The sequence below is a fragment of the Nicotiana sylvestris genome, chromosome 11 (genome assembly GCF_000393655.2).
Source record: "Nicotiana sylvestris chromosome 11, ASM39365v2, whole genome shotgun sequence".
Taxonomy (NCBI): Eukaryota; Viridiplantae; Streptophyta; class Magnoliopsida; order Solanales; family Solanaceae; genus Nicotiana; species Nicotiana sylvestris.
The window spans coordinates 136,611,271-136,622,128 of record NC_091067.1 but is presented as its reverse complement, the minus strand read 5'-3'; positions in this window follow the sequence as shown (position 1 = coordinate 136,622,128).

The window sequence follows — 10,858 nt, the reverse complement described above, 5'->3', positions numbered from 1 at the left end:
AGAAAAATAGAAACATCGTGATCGAGAACATTGCAGGATCTCCCTTAAAAATCAGAGGTACGAAAGAGATAGAAGATGTGATGTGAGGCTTTAAGGAAAGTAAGGTAAAGGTGCACAACGTACGAAATACTCAAGTATAGAAGGATGAGAGTGGTCCATACTTCAAGTAAAAGACTAGAAGCACTGGGATTTAGTATCCAGGGATGATAGCAGCATCATCAGTAGCATATCTTCCAGCCTATGGTTTCTAAGTACCGAAAGGTCTAATTAGAGAGTAAAATAAGAGTTAGAGACGATGCGATATCTCTCTTGATGTTACAGAAAAGCCTAAGGGAATCGATCACAAGCTAAAGTATGATAGAACGACAAGGTTTTAAAAAGACAAGAGTAAAGATAGGAAGAAGGTAAGGGAGAGGATGACAAAAATGGATAAGTCCTCAAAATTAAGCCCGTGAAAACAAAAGAGCTAATGATTCCTCTAAGTTATAAAAATCTCAATATAGCATGAATGAGCTCAAAGGAATCTAAGACTAGTGGCATTTAGAAGAGATGGAATGTTGCTCTGGTAATAGAATGAGGGTATAATTTAGGCCTTCGATTGAGTAATGATCTGATGAAGAAAAGAAAGGGATCTCATAAATTGGACAGGATTATATACCCACGCAAGGTGATCACATTGGGATGTTGTGAGATACATTTATGAAAGCATGGTATCGCCCCAGGTGGATCAATCTAATCATTTCAGATGTTCCCCGATAAAACATGAATCCTAGCGGCAATATTACATAAAAGTTTAAGTTATCAGGGGTGGATTATGGATCAAAATTGAGGTAAATCAACAATGAATAGATAAAAGTTATAAAATATGAGAGGAGATTAGGCCGCCATTCTTAAGATAAACAGTAATGTTGAAGCATTAGAGGACATAGATTTATACGTATGGGATAAAAAATGAAAATATCCTGGAATTTGGTAGTAGACCTCAGTAACGAGAAATCAAGGTAAGAGTTATGGTATAGTACGACCTACATAGATGCAGTAAAATCATATGAATGGATAACCAGGTCTATGAAACAAGATGTAGCAATAATCGTAAATTCAAAAAAGTATCGAGAGAAGAACATCAAACATATCTATAGACACTTAGAGGGACAGTTTTTCATAATTCTATATATGTTCAAAGTGAAGCCTAGAGATTGGCTAAAAGCTAGAGGAAAAAGGAGACAAGAGTCGCATAGGCTCACATACAAGGAAAAAGTCATACAGGCTGCATGACAAAAGGTAGCAACAGTTGCGAGATTGGAAGAATTTCGACCAAGAGTCGTGGTGTGAAAAAGGGGCCTAAAGGGGGGAATGCCCTGGCCTTTGGACTTATTCGCAAAACAGTTACCTAGATGGCAAGAGGAGTACTAAAGTATTCGCAAGAGCTACGGGGTATGAGAATGATAAGCGCATCGGTCAACATTCGAGGACGAATGTTCTAAAGGGGGGAATGATGTTAGACCCCATATTTTCGTACATGAAAATATTCCATAAATAAATTAATTAATGAGAGCTCGAAAGTAAGATGTTACATCCCCCATTTTTGTACGTTGATGTTTCGTCATAAGTTAATCAATGTAAGCTCGGGAATGAGATTATTTTGGAATTATAAGTATTATATTATTTCAAACAAGGAATAAATAAATTAGTGAAGGTTAAAGGGTAAGCAAATCGAAGGAAATGAGTTTCGTCGAAGTTTGACATTTTGGGACAAAAACGGTCCGAGCTATAATACTCGGTATTTATGGACTAGTACCATACAAGGTACCACATGACCATAATAGTAAGGTGTATAAGGTATGTGAAAAGTAAGTAATATTTTAAGTAAGTGGGAAGAATTCTCAATTTTGAGGGTAATTGATTAATTATCGGGTAACGAAACACTACCTAATTACTTAATAAGTTGATAAAGATTAAAACACCCCACCCCTACCCCCATGTGGTAGCCTCCCAATTCCTACATTGTGACTCATGCCTTTATTAAATTATGTGGCTTGATGTGGTAAGTAATGTTTTCTTTTTGTGGTTGAGTTGTGCCAAGTTTGGCATTAATTAGTTGGTATTTAAAATTACTAGTTTGCCTAATTCAGGTGCGTGTGGAGAGAGTAGCACTCTTTAAGGTTTTTATAGAGCTCTAATCAAGATTCTTGTGTTAAAAATGAATCAATCCCAATTATCATACCATACTCAAGGCCAACGAATCCTTGGAATATTAATGTCAAGCTAGGAGCTTTTCCTATTAAATTATTTCATACTAATCTATATGAAGTTCTCAAGAGTGCAGATGGAATAACCATGTATCATATGTGACATACACATATCCAAATTTCGTGAGATCAGTATCGTAATGGAATAAATCTTTATGGGAGGAACATGATAATTTGGGTTGGAATTCACTGCACTGTGTTGTCTATCTAGGATTGAAAGAAGTAGTTTATGATATGCTGGGGCGAAAGAAATCCTTAAGCCTACATTTCAGCAGGCAGTGAAAATCATTGGACAACAACAATTTACATTGTAGCCAGTGAAGGTGATGCAAGTATGATAAACGAGCTTTCAAAGCACTCCACCTTGTCAATGTAGAGTGAGCTTTTTGAAAATTTTAGGGAGTACGGTGTAATCTTTCTCAAGAAAATTGGCTCAGGTATGTTAAAGTTAAGCTCTTCTTTCATTTTGGCATAATCTTGTCATTACACAAGTTTGATAACGAAGCATAAAGAAAAATTCATATCCCGAAATTTACATATATTTTGCTAGTCTCGCAAGTTACAATATTCTCTTTATCGGGACTTTATATTCATTTGAGTATTTCATTATTCCATTCAAGAGAGCAGAGAAGTTATATATATATATATATATATATATATATATATATATATATATATATATATATAGTATTAAAAGCAGTTTCATTACCATCGAGTTATAATCGATGGGCAGGCCCCTATTGGGCAACCTTTGATCAGATGGTAAGTTATATACCGAGCCTACTGTAGTTGAGCGTTAATGAGCGAGCCTAGTTGGTCGATATATAGAGCCTAGTATGGCCGAGCACTTATGAGAGAGCCTACTACGGCAGAGCAATTATATATATACCGAGCCTATTGTGGCCGAGCGCTTATGAGCGAGCCCAGTTGGTCGTGATACAAAGCCTAGTATGGCCAAGTGCTTATGAGCGAGCCTACTACGGCAGAGCAGATATATATGTATACCGAGCCTTATAGGGCCGGACAACTATCTTACTTACTATATTGAGAGAATTGAGTCAGTATTAGCAGGTAAGCATATCTTCAGATTATCTTTGACTTCCAGCTACTTGCAGTTATTATATTATAAGTTCAGTTTCAGCTTTCAGTATATTGCCTTGCATACTCAGTACATTATTTCGTACTAACGTCCCTTTTCTGGGGGCGCTACATTTCATGCGTGCAGGTCAGACAGACAAACGAGTAGGCCTCTTCAATAAGTGTTGCCTGAGCTCAGCTTGATCAGTGAGCTCCATGTCTTTCAGAGTTTCTGGGTCTAGAGCCTTATGTATATCTTGTATATATACGTATATATGTCATGAGTAGGTTGGATAACCGTTCCGATCACAGTATATCTATTAGTAGAGGCTTGTAGACATATCTTGTCAGTTAGTAAAGTAGGTTGGGCTTTCAGGCCTTGTATGTATATTTGGTTGGTTTGTCAGTTGTAATAAATATGACGGCCTTGTTGGCCATGCTTTATATTCTTATTTAGTCAACATTCTTTCTTGTCTTGCAATGTGTCCCATGGCCAAAAGTATGACATCATATATTCAGAGTCTCTTAGTTGCAAGTTGGTACGCAAGGATAGGTAAGGCACTGGGTGTCGGTCTCGCTCCCCCAATTTCGGGGCGTGAAACTTTTCTTCTTATTTCCTCTAATTCTGCAGATAACAAGGCATTAACCATGGTAAAAACATCATATACTCTTGGAATGTCTAAACTCAACACTCTCAAAGATTATCTGGGAGGTCTTTAATGTGGCTTTTGGACAGGGTTAGAAAGAAATGATATCATAAAGGCTCAAAATAACTAAGATAACAGGGTTAATTTATTTACAACTTTTGTAATCCATTCTAAAAACTTTGCCCTCATTTCTAAAAAAATGGAATTTGATTTTCTTTTTTCTGTTTTTCTTTTTGATGGAGTTACTAAGAAAGACTGACCCGCTCTCGACTTTGTGGGATTATGAAATATTTTATTTGGTGTGACCGAACCGTAAGGCTGCCTATGGGGACATGAATTTTTTTTTTATCTTTTTTTTGGTATAACTCTAACTTGATTCCAAAAGTGGGGAGGTCGAAAAAATCAGTACAGGCTCAAAAGGGTATCGAATGGTATACGTGTTTGGGTAGCTGAAAGAGGGCCTCCCAATCCCTGAAAATGTCAAGTACAACACACGCAACTTGAGGATGAAAATTGAAGATCATGCACAATATTTCTTTTGCGGCTTCGGCATTGATATCACTGATATGCCTTCCACTTTTCTTTAGCGCCTTGTCAAGTACAGAACCCTCGTTGGGTGATTCCCTCTTCACAATGGATATCCTCCGTCAATTCGGAGAAAATATTCTTGACTTTATCTTGTAACTTGAGATGCACTTGAACTCAAAGTTTCTTGCTTCAAATTGTTGGGATGCACTCTCTTGTAAGAAATTCTTGTTGTCCCATTAACTTTCCAAACTATATGCCCCAGTTTCACATGGTTCGAGCTTCAAATGATCTCAAAATGTCCAAATTTGTACTTATTTCCCTCAAGTGTCCATATCATCTTCAAAATTATTTCATTGCTTCATGATTAAACTAACTTTTAAGACCGGTCCTAGAATTATGCGTGCATGTCATGTCACTAGATCTAGCATGAAAAGAACTATAAAAGGAAAAGAGAACTAAACAAAAATAACTAGAAATAATAAAAAACGGAAAATTGCATTAGACAGACGGTGAAAGGGTCTGAACAACAAGACAAGCAAAATAAACTGGGGTACAACCCTGGAATAAAACTAGATAGCACTAAATGAGTTGCTACTACTAAAGGAACAAGGAAAAATAAAAGGATAGAAGGGTTTGAGTCACAAGATATATCCGGATTACAACCCTGAAATAACCCGGACAATAATAATGATAACCAAATAAACCACCAGAACTCCTCCCTAGCTAGCCAAGAAAAGAACGTCTTTCCAATTACCATGCTCGACATCTTAGCCACTGAGTTCCACATCAATATTACTAAGACCATTACCAATTTCAATATTATTAACTTTAGTCAGCAAGTTCCAAAGAGAATTCTTATGCTCCCTATCACCACACATCATCCCCACAGAGTGTGCATCATCATGTGCAGGTAAAGGATTCTACGTGATATGATGGGTTTCACTATTCTGGATCACAATTATCCCTTCTTGAATCATTCTTTCTATTTCCCTTTTCAAAGCACGACAATCTTCAATGCTATTCCATTGGACATTAGAGTGGTACATGCACCGTACAGTAGGATCAAAACCTTTTGCATATGGGTCCGGAGTATAGCCGTGGAGCAGCTCAATCAGGCCAGAATGTTTTAACTTTCCAAATAGGTTTGTATAGGATTCTCCGATTGGCGTGAAACTATTTCTTTGCCTTTGTTTCCCTCCATGCCCCAGTATTCTAGAGTTGTTGGATGCTCGAAAATGCTGTAAAAGCAAAAGTGCATTATGCGATAATGGCGCTCGCCATGAGAAATGTCGCACCTCCTTTTTGCCGCGCCCGCGGGGCGCGTGGGGAGTTTTCTCCAATTAAAGGACAGTCGAAACGGGATTTATTTAATCATTTAAGAGTCGCCACCTGGGAATTTTAAGGCGTCCCAAGTCACCAATTTCAATCCCTGAATCGAGGAGAATATGACTCTGTTTATTATTCTGCGAACCAGAAATCCTGAGTAAGGAATTCTGTTAATCCGGAAGAAGGTGTTAGGCATTTCCGAATTCCGTGGTTCTAGCACGGTCGCTTAACTGTTTTTATTATTGGCTTAATTATCTTGATTTTTATTAAATACTTTTTGTTACGTGATTTTTCTACCGCTTTTACTTATTGTGATTAAGGACCCTTCTTTGAATCGAATTACGCGTACGTATATTCGTGTTATAAATTTAAAAATGTGCAGAATTGTGTCACGCGTACGTGTACACAATAATTTTTGATAATATATTTATTAAACAATCATTTTTCGAAATTATGTCGAATCAAGAATATTTGTTTTTCTTGAATAATGAACCGTACATCTCGGGTTTTTATGAAATTGATTTAACGCCTTTTGGAAAAATCCTTTTATTAAATATTCGTTCGAAATTGCGCGTACGCATAATCCGAATTTTTGCTTTTAAAAATATAATCAGGGTACGCGAACGTATCCCTAATTGTGCAAAATATTCGTAATGATATTAGGGATTTTCCACAAATTGTTTATTATATCTATACATTTTTATGTGAAAATCATGATAAATTCCCATTTAAGGTGCCCTTAAATTCTTTGAAAAGAATTTACAATTTATTAAATGTTGACCGTTGATTATATTTTCCGAATATAAGTTATATTCATTCCAACTATTCAATTTCAAAGGACAGAATAAAAATATGATTAATACTATTTTTAAACAAATATGACATATATATATATGCCAAAGAATAAATTGCATATGAAACTGAAAATAAATGATTCATAAAGGAAGGAAATATTTTCCGAGAATTTTCATTATTTACTTAATGCAAATTTTATTTCTAATTATCATTGATGTAAAGCGTGGCAATTTATGCTTGTACATCTCTTTTCATTCTCATATACTCGCTTTTAATCTAATAGGCCTAATTATTTGATCAATTTGTCTTATGAAGGTAGATAGGCATCGAGTTATAATGGCTGAATTATTATACAAGTTAATTCAATAAAATTACCTTACATGCAACTTAACTGTATATCGTAAACATTCATAACGTTTTAACATTGTAATAAGCTACATCATATCACCTTTCGCCAACTTTTATACACACATCTATTATCTTATTAAAAATATACCAACAACACCATCTTAACCTTATTTAACAATAAATATCACTACTGTAGTTTTCTTGGCACTTCTACATCACTTCTTACTTAACCAACAACAAAATTTAAATAATGACCAACATTCATACCATATTCCCTACTTCGACAATTTAATATGATTAAACTAATGAGATAATGAGCTAATATTATTACAAATCTTTATACGAACTTTCAAAGTAAGACAATTAGCTCATAGCTATCAAATTGAATTCACTACTAATTAACTAACATAAAATAAAAATGAAATTTAAATTGATGAACTTGGACAAATAGAAAACAGAATTTCAATTCAAACTTCATTGATGAGTCATGTTGAATCTCTTTCCAACTTAAAATTTAAAAGACATGTACCTGAAAATGAAGGTGGAAGGAATAAATTTCAGCAGTAGCAGCAGTAACAAATTTCAGCCAAATACCAGTATTCCCACAGATTTAAACAATAATAAGATCCGAAGAAAACAGATGCACAGTATAGTTATTTTTTAAAAAGACACTTCAGATGTTAACTGAATCAGTGGAACCAAGTAAGGTTGAACAGATTCAACAAAAGAAACAATATTTCAGATTTCAATTTCTTTTCAGTTTCAAATTCCCATTTTTTCTGATTTTTCTGTTTCTGCTGCTGTAAATCTGTGTGTGTGTATGACTGTTTTTTTTTTCCTTTTCTGTTTCTTCTTCCTCTCCTAAATTCTCTCAAACTAATCTTCTTCTGAAAACTGATTTCCTTCCCTCTGAAAATTGATTAAAACTCTCCTTCTGTCTGAAACTCTCTTCTGCCTGAAAACTGTATTCAAGTTTTCTAAAAAAACTCCTTAAAAAACTCTCTTAAAAATTCTCTCTTTTTTTCTCTTTTTCTAAGGTCTGTCCAGCTCCTGTATTTATACAGGGCTGGTTGCACCCTTTTATCTTTTAAAAATCAGAAAGTTTTTCCATTAAAACTACTTTTGAATATTTTAAAACTAAGTGCTATTTATCCTGTTTTTCAGCAGCCCATTACCCTTTGTTTCCCATTATCCCATTTAAATTATAGCCACTATCATTCCATTATAAGCACACTATTATTATTACATTACCCTACTGTTTCATTCCTCAAATACCCCCGGAAAACCCCTTAATATTACTGTTATTACTGCCCCAGACCAAAACTGCTTAAACCTTAACCAAATTATCTGAATTAATCTTGTTTAGCAACTAATAACCAATTCCTAAATCAAACAAACATTTTGTCTTTACATATTATGCTAAACAGGGAAATGCAATAGCTGATGTATAAGAGCTAAATTCAGATTGAACACTGAACTTGCATCCAAACATATTAACAATACACAGATCTCAAAAGAACATTTCAACTGAAATTCAAAATCGAACAAAGAGCAACAAATGCAGGAATATTGTCAGTATTGACACTGCCCTGAACTTAATGTTCAAAAATCATACATAACACCTACTTGATGAACTTACTGATTTGTAAACAAACATGATTTAATTGACAAGTATCAATCAGTAGACTATTTACAACATTTGTCCATAATTGGTCTAAAATAATAGAAGCAGACTGTTTTTATTATCTTTATCATAAATGAGAATTCATAATATAACTAATCGACGAACTTAATCGAGTCGATTACTTACATTATGAACAATCACAACCAACTGAAACAGTTTCATATTTTGATCAAGTAGATAGGTAAGAAACAGAAATGACAGAATTAATCAAAACACAAATATAAAAATTAACAAGCTATTAATACAGACAACAATACACGTAGAATACACAAAAGAAATAGAAAAATACCTCTGAATTTTAATCAGACTCGAACTCAACTCGGCTTCGGATTTTTGTTTGAAATCAAACAGACCTTAGTTGAAGTATTTTCCACTGAAAATACTTTGACTAAGGTCGATTGAACCTCAATCTTTTACTTGAAATTGGAAAAAATTCCAAGATTGGAAATTTTTAGGGTTTCAGGTTCTTGGATCTTAAATCCGAATATTTCTGGGCAGATTTGAAGGGAACCAAACAGTATTAGGTACTTAGAGTTTTCAAGTTAGAGTTAACTTGAAGTTGTCGTAACAGTTGAGGTTGTGTGCCACAATGGGATTAGAATTAATCCTAGGTTTACAAGAGTTTTTGTAAATGCAGTTTTTTGCTCAGTGATTCTAGTGGAGAGTTTGGAAAAATCCTACAAGAAGGTAGATCGTGGTTTTTTCACCTTTTGAACCAGGTGTTTTCTACGTAAAATCTCTGTGTTCTTTATTTTCTGTAATTATTATTCCACAACAGTAGTAGTTGGAATACATAGAAGAACCAGGTCCTTATATAATTAAGTTAAGCAAAAATTGGGTACCACACAAATCATCCCCCTCTTGTGTGGTATTGAAGTCTAAAACATCAATTGGTATCAGAGCGGTTATCCTTGAAGAGGCTAACACCTTAGGAATAGATCAAGATGAGTGCACCACCTGGAAATTGGGAAACGCAATCCACTGCTAGGACTCCACTCTTTAATGGCCAGTACTATTCCTGGTAGAAGAATATGATGAAGGGTCACATCATAGGAGAAGACTATGAACTCTGGTACATAGTTACTAATGGTCCCCTGGCTACTACAAAGAAGAATACTTAAGGAGTGGATATGCCAAAGACAAGATCTGACTGTACTGCTGAAGATTTGAGGAAATGGGAAAAGAATGCCAAGGCCATGAAATGGCTTGTGTGTGGACTAGGTCCAGACGAGTACAACATGATTCAAAGTTGTACGACTGCTAAGGAGATATGGGACACCCTACAAGTGGCCCATGAAGGAACTCCTCAAATAAAGAGATCAAGAGGAACACTGCTATATTCTCAATATGAGAATTTTACCATGAAGGAAGGAGAAACCATCCAAGAGATGTACACAAGGTTCACAATACTAACAAATGAACTTAAGTCTCTTGGAAGAAATATCCTTGATGAAGACAAGGTTGAGAAAATCTTGACAAGGGTCTTGCGAGTAACTTGGGAAAGAAAAATCACGACTATTCAGGAATCAAAGAACATTGCTACCCTCATGTTGGATGAGCTGATTGGAAATATCATTGCCTATGAACTTAGAAGGCAAACCATGAAGATGGATGCTCCCAAGTAGGAAAGAAGTCTGGCACTCAGAATAGCTGAAGGTGCAGTCTTAGAGGATGATGAAATGGCTATGATCACAAGGGACTTCAATGTTACATCTCGCGTTTTTGTACGTTAAAATTTTGTTTTCAGTTAACCGACGTAGACTCGGGGATGAGATCATCTTGACGTTAACATACTTACGCTATTTATAGCAAGCGATAAATAAGTGTTATGAAGGATAAAGGGATACATGGATTAAAGAAAATGAGTTTCGTTAAAAGTGGCCAATTTGGAATAAAATACGGTTCGAGCGATAATACCCGATAATTATGAACTACTACCATGCAAGGTACCATATGACCACAGTAGTATAATGTACAGAGTATATATATAGTATATTAAAAATAAGTTGAATTTTAAGTAATTTGGGGCAATTTTTAAATTATGCGGGTAATTGGTTAATTATCGAATTATGGGACATTACCCAATTAACTAATAAGTGAAAAAAAACTTAATAATTATCCCCCCCCCCAATGACGTGGCAATAATCCACCATGTCAAGAATGTGACTAAGAAGTCACTTATGCCTAGGTGGAAACCTAGGCAT